Source organism: Boleophthalmus pectinirostris, unplaced genomic scaffold (assembly GCF_026225935.1).
Source record: "Boleophthalmus pectinirostris isolate CB_2022bp ecotype Guang Dong unplaced genomic scaffold, ASM2622593v1 HiC_scaffold_3, whole genome shotgun sequence".
Classification (NCBI taxonomy): domain Eukaryota; kingdom Metazoa; phylum Chordata; class Actinopteri; order Gobiiformes; family Gobiidae; genus Boleophthalmus; species Boleophthalmus pectinirostris.
This window is the reverse complement of record NW_026571299.1, coordinates 22,498,449-22,519,206: the sequence shown is the minus strand read 5'-3', so window position 1 is coordinate 22,519,206 and position 20,758 is coordinate 22,498,449. Positions and strand designations below refer to the sequence as shown.

Genomic DNA, 20,758 nt, shown 5'->3' with positions numbered 1-20,758 from the left:
CAAGTCTCAGTTTAATCCTGATTTAGTTCTCGTTTGGTCTTAGTTTAGTTCTGCTTTGGTCCTGGTTTAGTTCTGGTTTAGTCCTGACTTGTTAGTCCTGGTTTAGTCCTGGTTTAGTTCTGCTATAGTCCTGCTTTAGTCTCAGTTTTTGACCTGGTTCAGTTCTGCTTTAGGTAAGACCAGCACTTTTCCACATATTTATATTGTTATTCTCTCCAGCGCATTACGTTTTGCTCAAAGGCACCTCAGAAACATCCCCGGTTTTGTCTTTTTAAACAAACTCTGCCACAAACAGCAGGTCTCTTTAGAATTACACAAAACCCACTTCTGTCACTGCTTCCTGTGCTTCACACACCAAAACCTCCACACACGCCCCGCCCCACACACACACACACACACACACACACGCACACACCGTCCTGGAGGAGCAGGCGTGGGAGGCAAACAGGTGAATCCTTTCAAATGTAAAGAAGAGAGAGCCTAAGGAGTTCAAAGCTCCATAGGATTTGACTATTTCAGTGGATTCCAACATAAGCACACATTTTCTTCTATTATCAATGAATACAAATGTGTTTAATTTATTACAAGGATAAATCTAAGGTCTATTCTGTCACCTGCTCGTATCTGTGGAAATGTTATTGCCTTGAAATGTTCCACAGTATGACATAAGACTGATCGATCTGGATGGAAATGCTACCAGACTACGATACAGGTCACATAAGGACAGACAACTTTAATGTATTTTTTTGTAAATGCAATATAAGTTTAAACCAAACTGGGAAACATTCCAAGTACCATATTTTTCGCACAATAAGTGGCACTTTTTTTTTCATGGCTTGGGTGTTTCCTGAGACTTATACTCAGGTGCGACTTATATATTAACATATATCATATTTGTTATTTTCACACTGAGGCTTTAGTCTTGTGTGTCAGTTAGAGGTCTGCACGGGACAGAATTTTCAGTCCCGCTCCCGCAAAGAATTGTAATTTTCAGTCCCGCTCTCGCCCGCATCTGCAATATTTTGTCCCGCTCCAGCCCGCATGTCCCGCAGATTGACGTTTGCTTTCTTAAGCTCTATCAAACATGGAGAAGCGGAAAGGAATTGGGCTGCGTATGGGAGGAGGCACGGTGGGCGGCCCGGCAGCATGGTTAAGTTCTGGCTAAATCCTGTTTTAGTCCTGGTTTTAGTCTTGGTTTTAGATCTGTTTTTAGACCTGTTTAGACCTGGTTTAGTCGTGGTTTAGTTCTCATTTAGTGGCGCAGCAACTTTCTGAAATGAGTGACAAAAAATATAGAACTTTTTCATGATATTCATTTTTTTTTTAGATGGACCAGTATCTGTCAAATCACCTATTTAGTTTGGAATCTGCTTTTTGCAATGTCATGTGGTGATGTGGAGGCCATACCGGCTTGTCAAAGCCTGATTTTGTCAGATGTCAAAGGCTCAGCAGGACCGGGTCTGGTTTGGATTTGGATGGAGACATTGGAAATTCCACGTTCCACAGCGGGGCACTAGTCACAAAAACTGTCATTGTGTCCTTAGGCAACACACTTCAACCACATTGCCTTGTATGAAAGTGGAGTGTGTGTGAGGGACGGTGGCGGTGGAGAGGCTGATGGTGCAGATTGGCAGCCTCACTTCTGTCAGTCTGCCCCAGGGCAGCTGTGGCTACAACAGTTTTACCATCACTAAGTGTGGAGTGAATGAATAATGAACTGTAAAGTGTCTTTGAACATCTCGAAAGGAGCTATATAAATGCAATGAATAATTAATAATAATGAATTAATCATGTGGTGATACAGGAAGTGCTTCATTGTCTTTGTTAAAATCCCTAGACTGTCTGTAGAATCACTTCATGACACTGAGTCAGTCAGACATGTGTAAATGAAACAAAACAAAACTCCAGGTGTGTTTTTGAGGAGAAAACAACATTATAATACAGTTTAAAGCTCACAAGAATACATTTTGTGTAATATAGAACTTTTAAGTAAATTTGGATCATCTGAATTAACATTTTTGCACATATAGAAACTTTGATCAGTTGAAGCTGGGCTGGAGCAAATATAATGATGTAAACCCAGGTCACATTCTTCATAGAGGAAAATACAAGTTCATGTTGTCAGATTGAAACTCTACTCAGTATCCAGATTGTCCCTGATGCCCTTCCACACAACTTTCTTTCTGAAGGACCTTTGATTATTAACACATTTGTCTGATCTTTCTCCTCTTCCTCCTCTCTCTCTCCTCTCCTCATCTCCTCTTCACTTTGGTGCCAGTGCTGCTAAACACTCGTCTGATCCCTCCTTCTTTTCCCTCTCCCTCCTTCACTCACCTCCCTCCCTGCACCCGCCCTCTCTTTTTTCCTTCTTCCTCAGTTTGGTGCTTGTGCTCTTCTTTCTTACACCCCTCTCTCTCCCTCTTTTCTCTCATCTCCTCCTGTTTGGTGCCAGTGCTCTCTTTCTCTCCCTCTCTTCTCTCCCTCTCTCTCCTCTTCTTTGTTGCCATTGCAGTTATACATTTGTCTTATGTTTTTGTTTTTTCTCTCTTTCCCTCTCATCTCCTGTTTCGTACCAATGACAATGTCATTTTCTCTCTCTCTTCCTCTTCTTTCCTGTTTATTGCCAGGGCTTTTCTCCATCCTTCTTTCTCTCTCTCTCTCTCTCCCTTTTTTCCTCTTCTTTCGTCTTCTTGAGTTTGGTGCCAGTGCAGTAACTCATTTATCTGATTTCTCCTTGTTTTCTCTCTCTCTCCTCCTGTTTGGTGCCAGTGTTGTGTGTATAGTGTGTTGCGTGTAGTTGTGTGTAGTTGAGTGCTGTGTGCAGTTGTGTGCAGTTGTGTGTGTTGTGTGTATTGTGTGTGCTGTGTGTAGTTGTGTGTAGTTGTGTGTTGTGTGTAGTTGTGTGTAGTTGTGTGTGTTGTGTGTAGTTGTGTGTTGGATGTAGTTGGATGTAGTTGTGTGTATAGTGTGTTGTGTGTAGTTATGTGTAGTTGAGTGCTGTGTGCAGTTGTGTGTGTTTGTGTGTATTGTTGTGTGTGCTGTGTGTAGTTGTGTGTTGTGTGTATTGTGTGTGTGTGCTGTGTGTAGTTGTGTGTTGTGTGTAGTTGTGTGTGTGTGTGTAGTTGTGTATTGTGTGTGCTGTGTGTAGTTGTGTATTGTGTGTGCTGTGTGTAGTTGTGTGTGTGTGTGTGTAGTTGTGTGTAGTTGTGTGTGTTGTGTGTAGTTGTGTTTGGATGTTGTTGGATGTAGTTGGATGTAGTTGTGTGTATAGTGTGTTGTGTGTAGTTATGTGTAGTTGAGTGCTGTGTGCAGTTGTGTGCAGTTGTGTGTGTTGTGTGTATTGTTGTGTGCTGTGTGTAGTTGTGTGTTGTGTGTAGTTGTGTGTAGTTGTGTGTAGTTGTGTGTGTTGTGTGTGTTGTGTGTTGTGTGTGTTGTGTGTTGTGTGTGTTGTGTGTGTGTTGTGTGTGTTGTGTGTAGTTGTGTGTTGGGTGTAGTTGTGTGTGTTGTGTGTGGTTGTGTGTATTGTGTGTACTAGTGTGTAGCTGTGTGTTTGATGTAGTTGTGTGTGTTGTATGTAGTTGTGTGCTGTGTGTAGTTGTGTGTACTTGTGTGTACTTGTGTTGTGTGTATTCCTGACTGGAGCTGTGGCACTGGGGACAGATCAGGTCCCATTTAGTGAAGGACAGTCTGACTTTGTAAAGTTAGACTCGTTTTAACCTTGTGCCTCAAACCCTGGGAACATCTGATCCGGTTTATTTGGAAGAGCACAAGTTTGATTTGTACTAATTCAACTCATTCAAGGGAAAATTATGAAGGATCTCACTTTTTATCTACAACAGTTTGAAGGACAGAAAATAGTCTACATGCACTTTTTTTCTGGCTGTCAGACTATTTCTGCTTTAGCCAGAATGTTTCACAGTATGACATTAAATGTATCTATATGTCCGAGCCGACACACAGGTCACATCACCAGACACTCTTTGTACACTTAAGTGGGGATATCTTGACTAAAGACACAATGACAGCATTCATCTTTGGGAGCAGGAATTGCACTACCAACCTGTGGGTCAGTGGATCTGACGCTCTACACATGATGTTTATATCGAGAGCGGGATTCGAATGACCAACCTTCAGATCAGTGGACGGACACTCTAAAAACCAAACTACTGACGCCCGTCTCCATGGAGACATTAGAGCTAGAGCCACTGTTTAAGGCAATGTTCAGACTGCAGGGCTTAATGCTAATTTATTTATTTATTTTTATTTTTTTGTGAAATCCGATGTTTTTGCAAGGTTGTTCACATTTCCAATTAAATGTTACTTGTATGTGATCTCCAGTGTGAACATTAAACGGCCAAAAAGTGTCCCGCATGCGCACTGGAGACACGACGACGTCAACCGCAGCGAGCGTGCTCTGTGTTTATGGAAGTTGTCCAAACATGGACGCAGCATTGAGCACCTGGAGATTTTAAAGTTCCTCTCGTACCGGAGCCAGAACATGAACAACTTACTTGTTTTAAGGAGGAGATTGAGAAGGAGAAGGACGAGGTTTTTGGCCGTGGTGTTTTGTGGGACAGTCCCTTGAAAGGAACGTGTGGATGTGGAGACGTAGCCAAGAGTGGAGGGATAGCGATGTGCTTCGCTTCAGTGACACGGAGTTTATTAAAAATTTTCACATGACAAGAAGAATGTTTGTGTACATTTGTGGCTTGTTGACAACGTGTAGGTGGATTAATGTGCCTTGGCTGTTCAGACTGAAGTCACGTGTCAAAATATTTGATATGTATCGGTTTTAGGAGCACATATCCAAGTGGCCTGAGTCGCATTTGAAAAAATCGGATCTGTGTCTTTCAGACTGTCATTAAAAGATCAGATACAGGTCACATAGGGGCCAAAAAATCAGATTTGAGTCACTTCAGGCTGCAGTGTGAATGTAGTCTTAGTTTATCCAGTTAGTCATTTTCACAAGCATTGTGTGTACAATCCTTCAGTCGTCCAGGTAGAATCCATGGCAAAAGAGAAATTCAATTTGTCAACTGGACAAAACGTTTATTTTGGTTGAAAATGTTTCACAGCTCATCCAAGCTGCTTCTTCAGTTGTGGTCAGACGCTGGTGGACACTGTCTTATATCTGCCTGAAGAGAGGAGCTAACTACACTGAAACTACTCTGAAACTAACACACCTACTTGTTTACAGTTTGTGTTTGTTAGCTAGGCCTACTGAATTGCACTTAGTGAGGGGTCATATTAGAATCATTCAGGTCCATAATGAGTTTTCACACCTCTGGACCTGACCTGACTGTCCCTGTTCTTCTCTTTGTTTTAGGTTTGAGGAGGAGGCGTCTATGTCTGTTCAAGGATGGACTGTCTTTCCTGACAAAAATATCCTCTTTAATTCTCCTCTCAAACCATTTCTTTTCTCTGGCTCAGATCTGTACCTCACTGTCATCAAAAGAGAGGCCCGTGGCTTTTAGATGGAGATGGACAGCAGACTGAGGTCCTGTGTTACTCTCTCGTCTGTGTTGGTACATCCTCTTGTGAAATGGCTGTTTATTTTATTTTATTTTTGTTTTGTTTTTTTGTTTCTCCAGTGTAGCACTCACTCACTGCAGTCACTGAATGGAGTAGACCTCACTGCTTTTTTTTTTTTTTTTTACAAACATATTACAGTATGCCATAGAAATACAAATAAACCAGAATCACCCATCCATCCTCTCTGTAAAGGGGACACTTTTGTGGCATGTCTGTCAACTCTTTGTCTTTATTGAGATGTTACTGCTTTGCCTGGAATGTTCGACAGTATAACATTAAACATTTCTATCTTGTAATTAGTCATTTACAGGCATTTGTATTGCTAGACAACTGCGGGTGGCCTCTCCACAGATCTGACCTATATAATCCACTGGTCCGGTTGTGTCACCTGCTTCTCTCCATAAAGATCAGTTGTCTATCGTTCTGAATTAAATAGTTCTGAATTAAAATATTCTCCTTGTAGTTTACATGGAAATAATAATTCATTAAATGGTCTCTATTTAATTCTGCTTAGAGTCTGGGGGTGGAGAAGGTTCTGATTGGACAGAGACACCAATGTATTTACGTCGACCGGAAGAAAACACACACTTCAGCTTCTACCGGCTTTTCTGTCATCTCGGTTTGTCATTACTCCACGGACACAAACATGATCCAAACTTTTTCCGCAGTGGTTCTGATGATAATTGTGCAGCAATAGGAGAATTCGCTCATCACACTTTACATCTGTCAGCTGAGGAGGAGAAGGGAACAGTGACGGAGAAGGGAGGAAGAAGACAAACTGAGTGTGAGGCTGCTCTACCTCAGCCCACTCCCACATTGCGCTCACAAATCCAAAGAGATGACTGGTGGAGCCGGATCGTCCGGATTGCATCAGAAGAGCGACACGACGAGCAAGAACTGAACGACCGGATTATTTTTACCAAGAATAAACGTTTACATGATCCAGGAATAAATTCATTTGGCTTCAAAATCATAAGAAATTGCCCACTTACATTGGAATGAAGTTTAATTCCCAATAATCATTTTCATTAAGAATCAAGTGTTTACATGGTCTTTTTTAAATCGGAATTCATTTTTATTAATGATTAAATTATTTTTATTGTGAATTAAAGCTCTCATGTAAAGGTAGCAACTGTGGAAAATAATATCACCTTGGAGAAGATGGAAAACTCTCCTCTATCGTTCTAACCTATGACAACTGTGCTTCATGTTATCATTTGCACATTTAAAATCACAATATTCATCTAAAATTACTTCAAAAAAGAAACAAGTGCAAGTTCTGCCTTATGAAATTTCCTATGGGGACCTGTTGTCGCTGTAAACGAGTTTTTTTTGTTTTTTTTTTCCATTTGTACCAAAATGACTACACAAATCCACTTCTATTTTCTGAATCTGAGTCTTAATTCTTCATTAAACTGGAGACGGTAGTAGAGAATACAGAAGAGTAAAAATCCCCCCAAAAACAGCTTCAGATGGTCAGTGAGAAGGAAATAACTATAACATGGACAAACGCTCTGAAAAGTCGATTAGAATAGGTCAGCTTTAAGTAAATCTACAAAATAAATATGTGCAGTCTTCCTCGTCCTCGTGAAAAGGTCAGCGTCTGTCAGAGCGATCGCACACGAGGCTTCACCATCGCGCTCCAACGCAAAGCACGAGCTGGAAAATAATGTGACGAGACGGGAGGCGGTCGGAGCCGCCTGGACAGATCTGTGTGTGTGTGTGGGTGTGTGTGTGTGTGTGTGTGTGTGTGTGTGGGTGGGGGGTTATGGTTTAACACCACTGAAGCATGATCGCACACACACACATATGTTACACTTTTACAAAACACATATTAATCTTTCAGACCTAACGGCAATTTTAGTACATTTGTCCTCGCCTGGATTTTTTTCTTAATGTTGCCATTAAAACTCCCCCTTTAACTCCAAATTAAGTGTTAAACATCCTTTTTTTCACTACAACCTGTTGTTTCACAATCTGCTGCTGTAGTTGTGTCATATGGATGTAATAAAAGATACAGGACCAGAAATACAACAAAACAAAACAAAAAAACTGAAAATAAAATCCACACTCTTTCATACAAAACACACAACAAACAAGTATAAACAACTTTTTTGACTTTGGACTTTTAGCTACAAAAGTGCAAAATATCAAGTCTGTAAGTGAATAAAAAAGATCTCCTTATTGCCTCAAAACAAAACAAAAAAGTGCAATGGCCCCATGAGTCATTGAAACAGCTGGTGTCAGGACACAGAGCCACATCACTTCCTGCATTTCTATGGGGTTTATTACATTTGGATTTGTACATTTTGACTGAAATAAACCTGAAAATCTAAATATCAAGAGATGTGCATTTACACAGACCAAGATTTGCCATTCTGGATCCACATGTTGAAGGCCACGGTCCATCCTGGTCTGAACGAAGAGGTGGATTTTTCACCCTTCTTATAACTGTAGTTCCCCTTCTTGTCCAGTTGAACTATTTGAACTATTTGAACTGTGTCCATAATTATTGGGACCCATTAATGCCCCTTCATGTATGCTCTTATTTGCTGCTTTAACATACCAACGTCTTTATTACACTGTTGCCAATTGTCAAGAGGGGATTGGTTGCCTCCCCCCCTTGACAAGTAGCCACCAAATACCCGGGTATTTTTCATTACCTTTGTCATGAAATTACTGGGTGCTTTCTTCTTCTTGATGATCAATTAAACATAATTTTTGTGCTGTGTGCTGTACAATCTAAGGGATTATGTATTGTTGACTATACTCCAACCTATACAGAACAGTGTTATTTATCTGTTGTGTTATGAATGGTATGTTGTCAATATACTTGGATTCAACATGCAAATGTTTTGGGAAATTTTGTGTTTTTAACTATCACGTGTCTTGAGTTGTAACCACTATAAATGGTCACACCTGCTGCTTACTCAATCAGCCCTGATGAAGACCAAGTAGTCGAAACGCGTTGGTGTGACTATTAATAAATTCATCGCAAATCAGTGCCTCTGCCATCCTTTTTTCTATTTTACATTTATTTCCATTTATTTTAGAAATAACTTTTTCAATTGTTACAAACACAGACTCTCAGAGCATTGACCATTTTGACTCACTACACTCTTTGACAAAGTTTGAGCCAATCAAAATGGACGGAGAGCATGAGTTTGGCAGAAAACAAAGTTCCTACTGGACACTCGTTTTCCCTACATCATCACGTAGCGTATGTGTGATGTAGGATAATGCTGTAAATATGCTCGGAAAGCCGCAACTCTCAGGTTTTCAAGGAAAAAAAGTAATCGTTTGTGGTTGGGAAGTTATATAAAACATATTCCCAGGTATTGTGTCTGATACTGTCAGTCTGGAAGTGATAAGCTATTCTCTGGGGATGTAACAATAACAGAAACATCTTGATATTGTCTCGTCAGAGTCCTCACAATAATATCGTGGACCATCACAATATACCGAATCACAAGTCTCTTTGCTTAAATGAAGAGTTATGGTGCAGCAATAGCTAAAAAAACAGAGGGAACTACATAAAGCAGGGGTGGGCAAACTTTTTGACTCTAAAATTCTGGGTTCTAAAATTTGACGGAAGGGCCGGACCAAGAGCAGATGGATGGAGTTTTTTTGTAATCTTCTCAGAAGAGAAAAAATAACATGGGATATGTAGAAAACACATCCCATGTTATTGAAAATATCCATATGTCATAATCATTACAACAAAATAACTGTCTTTCAAGTCCCACGGTGTTTGCTATTTATTGAAATGACTTTTAAAACACTGAAAATTATTATGATTACTATTATTATTCAAGTTCGATGGACTGGATTAAAAAGATTAACGGGCCATAGTTTGCCCACCCTTGACATAGACCATGATCCTTTGCTCCATTTCAGTGCAGACTACATGAAGCAATAACTGTTGTAAGCACTTTTAAATCTTCTTAAGTCTTGTTAAGGCATTTTAAGAGGAAAAAGTAGCATATTCACAGTTTTGAGCCTCCACAGCATATCAATAAATATCGTACTGTGAGATGTATCGTGAAAATATCGTACTGAGAGATTTGGATATCGTGACATCTCCACTATTCTTTGATCTGTGTTCTAATGTTTCCTCTTCAAAAACATCACGAGATAGAACAGAGTATTTTGAGTTTGGGAGATGTAGACCGACTCAAACATGTGTGAATGAAACATGTTTTTGATGAGGTAATAACATTCTAATATGTCTTAAAGCTCACAAGAGTAATTTCATGCATAATAGAAGACTTTTAAATGAGACATTATGTGCTCTTTTGAGTGCTTACAATTAGCTTCTGCCCCAGGGAAGGTACATGACATCACTTTAAACTTATTAATAATCCTTTTCCAGATGCTCAAAGTCGTTTCATTATTTCTTGCTTTTATCACACGCATGCACACACACAAACACAAACACACACAAACAGAGAAGGAAGGCTGTCGGTCTGCCTCGTCAGCCCCTCCAACCACCACCACCACCCATCCCACGCACGTCACACTCACATTAGTTAAGGTAGGTGAAGTGTCTTGCTCAAGAACGGGGTGGGCGGGTCTGATCAGAGCTGACCCTTCTCACCTGGACACAGACTATAAGAGCCCCTCCCCTCAAGCAGGACGAGACACAACTTCTCACCACCAGAACCACCAGTCTGTCCCTCTGCTACTAAACTCATGAACACTCTATAACACCATGGTTTTTAGACCAGTGTCTCCCAAACTTTTTTTTCTGGGGACCTATATTTTACAAGATGGACCGACACAAGTCCACAGACATTATTCATAAATCAATCAATCAATCAAACTTTATTTCTGTAGCACCTTCCAACAACCAAAGCCGACCAAAGTGCTGTACAACATTAAAATAAGATAAAAAAACAATAAACACCGTACAAATAGGTCAACAAAACACATTACACCATTAAAATAAAGAAAGTGTCACAGGGCCACTAGGTGTTAAAAGCCGTTCTAAATAAGGAGGTTTTAAGTTTGACTTTGGACCGTAACTCAATGGGCAAAGAGTTGCAGACTTTTGAACGGCCACTAGAGATGCGCGGATGGGCTATTTTTTCATCCGTAACCGCGACACAAAACTCATCATCCGCACGCTGTCCATTTTGCACCAAAGGTTTTCAAAACCGCACCCGCCCGCCATCCGCCGATTGATTTTAGATTTTAGAACAGTCATACAGCAAACAAACTAAGGAGCCTCGATAAAAATGCAAACTATAGCTCATTCATTCCAAAATTCGCTCAGCGTGTGTGTTCACATTCTTAATTGTCAGAGTCGGCGTCAGAGCACATCTACTGGAAGGGCATGGGTCACCAGCAGGGGGGGCACTGCCATTTGAGAAATATTTTAACGCGATGGAGTTATACACAGCAGACATGCTATCAAACACGTTTTTCTTTAACAGTATTAGGCTAATTATGTGTTGTTATTATAATCATTATTATATTAAGATTATTATTATTATTAGCTGCAATAGTTGTTGAGGCTGTGGTAGACGATACAACACAAGACAATAATAAAAGGTTGAGGTTTATTAAAAAACAATAAGTCCTGCCACTGGTTGAAAACATTAAACAACAGCGTCTAGTCAAAAACACCTCTGAACTAGAAACAGCCACGCATCGGACAGCACCAGGGCTGTAGTGAACGTGGTACGCGAGTCGCCGTCCAGTCCTGTCCTGTCCTATAGAGACCTGAGAGTTGAGGGACCGGGACTAAACCAGGACTAAACCAGGACTAAACCAGGACTAAACCAGGACCAAACCAGGACTAAACCAGGACCAGTGGCGGCTGATGGTATAATTTTTGGGAGGGGCACCAAGGGCAAAATTATAAATATATACAAAGAATAATATATGTATTATATATATAAAGGCTGTATTATTATAACAAATACCAGAAACAGACATTTTGGTTAGTATTGGCTGAACAGTATCGATCAGAGCACAATGAACAGCCAAGCACAAACTTTACGCAACAACACAACGTAACACGCCGCTCACACCCAGACCCAACAATGTCAGCAAAACTACAATAAGAGACATGAACACAGATGCCGCTCCTACAGCACACGCAGAACAACCAGAGCAGCTCCATCTCACCCACCAGCTCATTTACGCACTATTTAACTATTAACACTATAACACTATTTACCTGTGAGGCTCCATGTTCAGATTTGCCGCAAACTAATGAAAACCAGCCTCTTACCTTCTCCAGAGACTGAAGCAGAGTGTTTCCTCTGTCCGCTGTTCCATTGGTTCTGTTTCCAAAAGTCTATTGTCCAATATGAAGAGATGAAACTGGTCCGTGACGTGAGGTCCGGGAGCCGAGTGCACAAGATGGTTGTAAAATTAGTCTTAATTCCAATTCCCACTTAAATCTGAAAGTTACGGTCAGTCCATATCAGCACTAGGACACCAGGTAGAATTATGCCTCTGCGCGCTATGCTCAGGTCAAACTTTTACACCCAGAAACGAAAGGGCAAAGGCGGGTAGAGCAGCGAGCGACTGCCCTGACCCTGGCGGCGATAGTCCCGGGTCCCGGCGGCGGGTCTGTCCGTGGGTCTTTGACTCTGTTCTCGCCATTTCCTGTGTGGAGCTTTAGGCTAAAGTGCCGCTAATCGTGGAGCTGCTACGAGTTGACGCAGCAGGTTGACGTGACGTGACGTGAGTGACAGGACAGTTGTCCAATCACACTACACTAAATAAACAGAGACTGTGATGTCATTGATGTCACAGTAAAGTTTGTGCCCTCGGCCCGAAGTGAAATGCGCCAATCAAAATCATTTTAAAATAGTCATAATAACGGCCTGTTGGGGGGTGGGGCACCAGTGGCCGCTAGGGGGGGCACGGCCCTCAAATGCCCCCCTTGCCGCCGACACAGTTAATTGTCCGTAACAACCCCAAACTTACCTGGTTTTCTTGCGCAGCTAATTAACTGTCAACGTTTTCCGACTAGGCTGTTTTTGAACCTTCTTGCCTTCGTGTTGGATGTTGTTACATTCTGAACATTCTGCTATTGCCCGATGTTATTTCAAAGTCATAGCCTCACTCCATCGGTCTTTAAGTTTTAAATACCCCGAGTGGCAGTCTACGCTATAATGTCTGCATGTTTTAAAATATATCTGACATCGAAACAAAAAAACAAAAAAAATGCATAACTAAATAAATATGGCCCTATAGCCACTTACGTGTTGGCAAACAGCTGAAATAAATTAGAAATAATAAAATAAACTGCATATTATATGTGCCTCGTAAACCTTAGGCATCAATAACCCGACACAACCTTAACCTTCAGAACATAAAAACGAGGTCTAATGGGCTAATTAAGGATATGACGCACACTTCATACTACAAGCATAAACAATGACACTCGTCTTTTCAGATGTAGGTAACAATACTAACAATAACTTGTTTTTTTTTTTTGTTTTTTTAGTAGTTAAACCGCCACCCGCCCGAATTTAATTAAAATATATTTTTTCGTCACGTCATCCGCCCGACCCGCGGATTAACCGCGGATACCGCGGTTGTAACCGCAATCCGCGCATCTCTACTGCACTGACAGGTGAATCACACTTGTTTTGTTCATACTGTCTATTTGAATATTTCTATTAAACCTATTTTTATCAAACACTTTACTTTCATGCTCTTTCTCTCTCTCTGTTCTTATTATTCATTGTTTCATGTGGGTTCTGATTCTGAAAAGGAACTGAACCACTGACCCCAACATCAACCACGAGCTCCTGCCACACAATTGTGTCTTCACATAGTCGAGCTCTGAGTCAGGATTTTAGTTTTGTGGATTTATTCTGTGCTGTTTTATTATTATTGTGAATTTTATTTGAAGGTTACACAGTTTGTGGTGACCGTCCTTCACATTTTGTTATGAAATCCTAAGTGAAAAGTGAAAATAAATCAAACTCAACTCAACTCAAATGATATGGTCCTAATCAAAATAATTTGGCATTTGACAATTTTTTATTGAGTAAAGTCTCTTCACTAGAGCGTTGTTGGAAAACTGTTCAACTGAGCTCCCTGTTACGACCCAGCTCTGCTAGGGACAGGGGGAAGTAACAAAATAGTCAAGGTTGTAAAATGGTAAAACTAAAGTTGTGTTTTATTTAAAAGAACTGTTAAGGTGAAGCTAACAAAGGAGGATAATTATAAGAATTAACAAAAAGAGGCTCTAAACAGAGTGGCTAAATGTATAACTAAAAGTAGGCTAACCAAAACAGGGTATACAAAATGACAACAGAAAAACAAATCCAGTCTCCAAACTCACAAAAGCCAAAAAGGACTACTAGTGCCTCTAGGTTCACAAAATGAATTAGAGCACCACAGCACAGACAAAGAGACACAGCAAAAGTCCACAGCAGAACAGCAGCCATGAGTGGCAGGGGGCGGGTCCTTTTATAGGGCTGGTCCTCCAGGTGTAGACCCAGGATTGGCCAGGTGTTTCGGGTTCCACCAATCAGCAGGAGGGGCTCCAGATGCCATCTTAAACTGAATCCTCCAATCACAGAATCACAGCAGGGGGTCTGTATATGGAGGCTTGCACACACACGGATCTAAACAGATATGGCCAGAGGAGGATCTAGAGGCCTGTGGCCATAACACTCCCCTGTGTGTCTCCCCCTCTGTCTCTCCTCTTCTATCTCTCCTCCTCTGTCTCTGCCCCTGTCTCTTCTCCTCTGTCTCTCCTTTGTCTCTCCTCTGAATCTCCTTCTCCTCTGTCTTTCCTCCTCTGTTTCTCCTCTTCTGTCTCTCCTTCTCTTCTATCTCTCCTCAATCTCTCTGTCTCCTCCTCCTGTCTCTCCTCTGTCTGTCTTCTGTCTCTCCTAACTCTCCTCTGTCTTGTCCTCAGTCTCTCCCCAGTGTCTCCTCCTCTGTCTCTCTTCTGTCTCTCCTGTCTTGTCCTCTGTCTCCTCATCTGTCTCTCATCCTCTTTCTCTCCTCTGCCTCTCCTTCTCTTCTGTCTGTCCTCGGTCTCTCCCCTGTGTTTCCTCTGTCTCCTCCACTGTCTCTCTTCTGTCTCGTCCTCTGTCTCTCCTCAGTCTCTCCTCAGTCTCTTCCCTGTGTTTCCTCTGTCTCCTCCACTGTCTCTCTTCTGTCTCTCCTCTGTCTCTCTTCTGTCTCTCGTCTTCTGTCTCCTCCTCTAGCTCTCCTTCTCATTGGTATCTCCTCTTCTGTCTCTCCTCCTCTGTCTCCCCCCCCCCGTGTCTCGTCTGTCTCTTCTCCTCTGTCTCTCCTAGTCTTCTTTCTCTCCTCTGTCTCTCCTCCTATGTTTCTCCTCTTCTGTCTCTCCTTCTCTTCTGTTTCTCCTCAGTCTCTCTTATGTCTCGTCCTCTGTCTCTCCTTTTTTTCTCTCCTCTGTCTCTCTTCTGTGTCTCCTCACTCTCTCCTCTGTCTCTTGTCCTCTGTCTCTCCTCTGTCTCGTCCTGTCTCTCGTCCTCTGTCTCTCGTCCTCTGCTCTTTCTATCAGACATGTGAGCCTCTATTCTTGGCGGCATCTTGGGATTTCTCTCTTTTCTCGTTGTCAGTAATTACACTTTTGACGAGAGCGGAGAGACGATTGCTGTCTGCGGTGGAGGAGTTTAATAAAGGGGAAGGAGAAACATCCACCACAAAGACATTATCTGTCACTTTTCAAAGACTTTTTCGGATAGATTTATTTTAAATTTATAAACGAGGTGTAAAATTGATGAATCCTCCGTGAAGCAACCTGTGAACTTTGAAAATCGGCAAAAAAATGACAAACCTGATGAGATATTTGATTGAAACTTTCAGAAAAAAAAAACAATATATTTGATTTTTAATCATTCCGCAGAGGTGGTTTTCAGTGTTGATCATTAAAAAGTGTATTTTTAGAAACAATTACTTTCTGAGACAATCTGTTTTAATTATGTTTTGTTTAGATTCCAATTAGCGACTGCATTTGATGTGTTCTTTCAGAGGGCTCAAAACTTCACCACAGCGTCTGCATAAAACTAGAATAACAGAAGGAATATAAGCAGTACGTTTTTTTCTGATGGATGATGGTGATGGATGATCCAACATCACGACGGAGAGCCGCAGTCGTGATACCACGCTCCCTCCTGTCAGAAACACGCACTGATCTTCTGTAAGCCTTGTTAACCTAAAAACTTTGCAAAGATTGCACTGTAAATGAAATCAAAAATAGAACTAATATGCAGCTCGTTTAAAACCTGCAGAGACATGACGTGCTGAGCCGACACATTCACCGCAGCAGTTTATGAGCAGTGCAGGTCTCATGCGTCATGACTGCCCTCTGTGCAAATGTACTGCCCAAACAGCGCTCAGGTTTAACATGTTCAGCACCTTCTACATGTGTCCAAACAAAGTGCAGTGTCTCTTACTGCTAAAACAGAAGATCTGAGCAAACAGCGTGTAGAGTGAAATTACCCACCTGAAAACATCCCGTCTCCAGTGTGGGGCGTTTATAGTGTCTCAAAGCTAAAGTGTACCATAATAAATCCACATCCAGTCACAGGCGGCAGTGTATGTGTAAATTCTACGCCAAAACAGAAAATATGAACCAAAAGTCTGCCAAAATCCTGCTCCTCATTGGTAAATATCTCCAGCATGAAGCACGTGTGGGTAAAGATGTGTCCAAACAAATCTGCGTAAAGTTCTCCATAATTCTTCTCCATCCAGGTCACCGTGGAGTAGAAGTAAAAAGTTCTTCATCAAAATAAGAGCATGTGTGTCATGTGCTGCCTTTGATATAAAGTGCCAAATATGAGAATCAAAAGTGAAACTAAAACGCATGTCAGTCAGAAGTATCGCCATTCTTAACAACCAACTACTGCCCCACTGGATCAACTCTTTTTAAATTAAACTTTTTTTCTCTCAGACACAAGCTGAGCTGCATCAGCGCACAAGAGCATTTTTTTGTTTTTTTCTCCGCTTAGTTTATGCAAATGAGCCATGTGGTTTTAAGTTTTGTTTCTGTGAGACTTGTGCAAAACTGTATTAAACACATTATAATGTCAAACGGGCTGATGTGGCTCTAGAGTGGTGATGGTTTATATGGTGTATGCTGAAACCATGATCTGAATGAAGCGTAAGTTCATTCTGCAACATGTTCTTCACTCATGGTTCAAACTGAAGTACAGCCATTTAAAGTATACTCAAGTTGTATTTTGCTTCATTCACGCTTGCTTTAGTTATCTTGTTTAGCAGCTCCTCTCTACTCTGAGGTAGTGTCGTACCCAAGACTGGTCTTGGGTACTACACTACATCAAAGGTACTCTGAGGTAGTGTCATACTAAAGACCGGTCTTGGTCTCGAGACCAGAACAGATTAGTGGGCAAGACAAAATGTAAAGCAAAAACTAATCCAAATTTATGTTACAGCACCGAGCAGACCTACCGCAACATGTGGCTGAAGTTCGACTAATAAAAATCCACAAATGCATCTGTGTTTGTCACGATGAGCATTTGATAAATGTGCAGAGGCTAAATCCCACTGCAAAACCACTAAGAGAATGGATCTTCAGTTAGGAACTTGGTTTAAAAATCCGACTCACTTTCATTTTCTTCACAGTTTTGTGTAAAGAGCCAGTGGAAGTTCTTTTAAAGAAGGGTTCTCAAACTGTATGTGGGGTTCCAAAAAAGGGACATAGAGTGTTTCAGTGCAGTTTTCTTGGCTTATTTTAATCTTAAATTAATATTTATCAGATCAAATAGAGATAGATTTATAAAAACATTGATATAAATGTGCCAAAATAATAATAATAAAGAAAATGACAAAAGTGGTCTTGATTTGGTCTCTATGGGCGGTGGTCTTGGGCTTATCTCAGTCTTGACCTTTAAAAGTCTCAGTCGTGTCTCGGTCTCGATCCTCAGAGGTCTTGGTCTTGTCCTGGTCTTGGGACCCTGTGGTCTCGGACTGGTCTTGGTCTCGATTAGTCCAGTCTAGACTACAACACTACTCTGAGGTCTCTTGCACAGTTGTTAAGTTCATCATCATCATCATCATCATCATCATCATGGCCTGACTCTTTCTGAGCATTTCTGTCATCACAGGAGGCTCATTGCAACTACATGTGCACATTAGCATGCCGGTCATGTTGCTTAAATGTTTACCTTCTGTTTTTTGTTTTTTTTTTCCTCACGCTTCATTCCTACCCTGATCAATGCATACTCTTTATGTGTCCTTGGCCATGACACCTTAAGCGAGAGGTGTTGGTGTAGTGTCTTCAGAAGCAGTAACGCTTGTGTGTATTGTGTGTGTATATTTTGTGTGTGTGTATTGTGTGTATATTGTGTGTGTGTATTGTGTGTATATTGTGTAGTCTTTCACATCCTATGAGAGCTGTTTAAACCCGCATCTTCTTCAGTGGCACCAGTGTGAGTCTTTTGTGTTGAGATCAATGTCGTGACCTTACATGTGTGTGCAGGGACAAAAGGGGCAGCGGCAGTGAATGACAGCTCTACAGGACAATCAATATGAGCGTCTTAAACAACCAGGAGGAGTATGGACAGAATGCAAGAGAGAAGAGACAAAGAGCAGGTACAGAAAGGGAGGACACAATGAAGAGGTAGAGGTAAAAGTACAATTGCTTAAAAAAAAAAAAAAAAAAAAAAAAAACATTGCATGCTTAAATTCTCTTTTAAACACACTTTTGGGTGCTCTGGCATCAGTAGTTCACATTTTCTAACTGTAAATAGTGTCGACATTTGGAAAATATATGTTATAAAGTTCATTCCCATCTCCAAGGCAGTTAGAGGGTGACGCCACAATCCAGGCAAAATACAAACAGAGCATTTTTGATATTCAGACAATTTTGGATTAATGAAACCAGAATGAACCAAAACTTATTCTAAAGTTTTGGGTGATGAAAGTCTCCACCTTTGGCCGATAGAACAGCTGAACACACTCGTGGCTCATTCTTTTTACAATAGGAATCAAATATTGTTCAGAAAGTTCTTCCCAAGTCTGTTGCAGAAGTTTCATAAATGTGTGGCACTTGTCGGTTGCTTCACTTTTCTCTCCAGTTCATCCCAAACCACCTCCATGGGGTTTAAGTCTGGACACTGTGCTCTTGTTGCATCTTTTATCTTTTTAAAACTTCTGTCTGTTCAGTTCTTACCTTTGTACCATTTCAAGCGACTCATTGGACTTGCACGACTTCAATTGCAAAAAATAACTGGAAAAGTTAGGATGTTCTAAAACTTTTGACTGATACCTGAAGTTGTTTTTTTTTTTTTTTTTCTTTTTTTTGCATAACTATGCATTTCAGCTTCATATACACAATATTTTGAGGACATTTCTGCATTAAAAATATATATTATAGTTTGTTGCAAATCGCTATGGCAATGGCCCAGATATTTAATACTTGAGGCAGTGTTTACTTGGATGGATTCACTCTTCATTTGGTCCTGTTTTGATCCTGTTTTAGTCCTGATGTAGACCTGTAGAGTTAGTCCTGATCGGGTCCAAATTTTATGCAGGTTTTAGGGTGCTTTTGCGCCACTAGTTTGATTATTTGGTCCACACCAGGCAATAAAATAGTTCTTCTGTACCATAAAGACTCCAGTGTGGTCCTTTCACACCGGGGGTCCGCCGCCAGTGTGCGCGCTGAATTCAGGATGGTGGAAATTGAGGACTGAGGGGATCTGCCCACTCAGTTCAGGAGTCCAAGCCTACCCTTCCATGATTGGACCTGCTATCTATGGTTTGAACCCGAGTTGGCTTTCTCATCAGAGGTGAGAGTTTGGCATTTGGTGCGGAGTCAAGCGGACCGAGATCTCCTCTTTTTTGAGGTCTTGGTCCGCTTGATTTAGTGCGGATCCAAGTGCGATTGAAGCTTTCACAACAACGAAAACCAATGAAAACCAACCCAACTAAGAGATTTTGGTTCACGTGGAACATTTGGTGTGCAGCTGCTGTCGGTGTAAAAGAACCCTCAGTCTCAGCTTAGTCCCAGTTCTGATGTGGAGTATTGTGTGTTTGCAAATGTGATCGAGAGTTGTAAAAAGTATTGAAAAATCAGATACAAATCGATACTAAAACTAGTAGCGAAACTAAACTAATTTGAGCAGGTATTAATTCTAAAGTCCCAGAAATGAGCCTTTCCTGAATGTTTTTAGAATCATGTTGCGCTGGATCAGAACAAGTAGAAGACACATAGACTAGTATACACACATGGACCAACATGAACCTACTGCACCACTGACCATTACACACATATAAGAAACATGGGAATAAAAAAGAAAGTTCTACTATTTGTAATAAATGAATAAAGAGTTCTAAAATATTTTCATCATGAATCCGTGTATCATTCGTTCATTCATGTTTCAATATAAAACCAAAAATAAGAAAACGAAAAAACAACTGTTTTCTTCATTATTTGTCTCCAAAACCAAAATGAATGACCCATTTACGTGACTTCTGTGACTGCAATGTCGGACTTTTGCACTTCATAAGGACTGAACCAGGACTGATCCAGGTCCGGGACCAGAGTGGGACAGGGCGGACTCCGAGCTTTGACTCCGAGCCTACGCAGGGTCCGAGCCTCAGCTTCGAGCTCCGGCCCTGTCATAGGCTCTAAGCCTCCGGTCTGGTCCCGGCCTGGTCCTGCTCTGGTCCCGCTCTGGTCCCAGTCTGGTCTCAGTCCTGATCTCAGTCTCGGTATGGTCCCAGTCTGGTCCCGGCCCAGGTCCTGGTCTGGTCTTGGTCTTGGTCTCAGTCCCGGTCTGGTCCCACTCTGGTCCTGGTCTGGTCCCGGTCTGGTCGCGGTCTGGTCCCGGTCTGGTCGCGGTCTGGTTTCGGTCTCAGTCCCGGTTTGGTTCTGGTCTTGTTCCGGTCTGGTCCCGGATCTGGATCAGTCCTGGTTCAGTCTGTATGTGGTGCAAAAGTCCGGCATCGCAGTCACAGAAGTCACGTAAACGGGAAACGGTCGTTATCTGTTTTTTTCCATTTTTCATTTAAACACAAAATCGAAAACTGAAAAAATTAATCATTATCTGTTTTTTCATTTTGGTTTTGGAGACAAATCATGAAGAAAACAGATGTTTTTTTTTTTGTTTTCTTATTTTTGGTTTTGAATGAATGAATGACACACAGATTATCATGGTATCAGAAATGGACATTGAGTATGGAGTCTGTTGTTTGCCAATGGAAATGAAAACAGCACGAATGACCTGAGCCTGTCTGTGGAGGATCAGGCGGC

At 41.4% G+C, this 20,758-nt stretch overlaps 1 protein-coding gene across 4 annotated transcripts in view; it reads right to left on the bottom strand.

Moving 5' to 3' along the window:
- Positions 1 to 20,758, bottom strand: part of cpne5b (copine Vb) — a 336,051-nt gene that overhangs the window by 53,902 nt on the left and 261,391 nt on the right. The gene's annotated exons all lie outside the window — the stretch shown is intronic.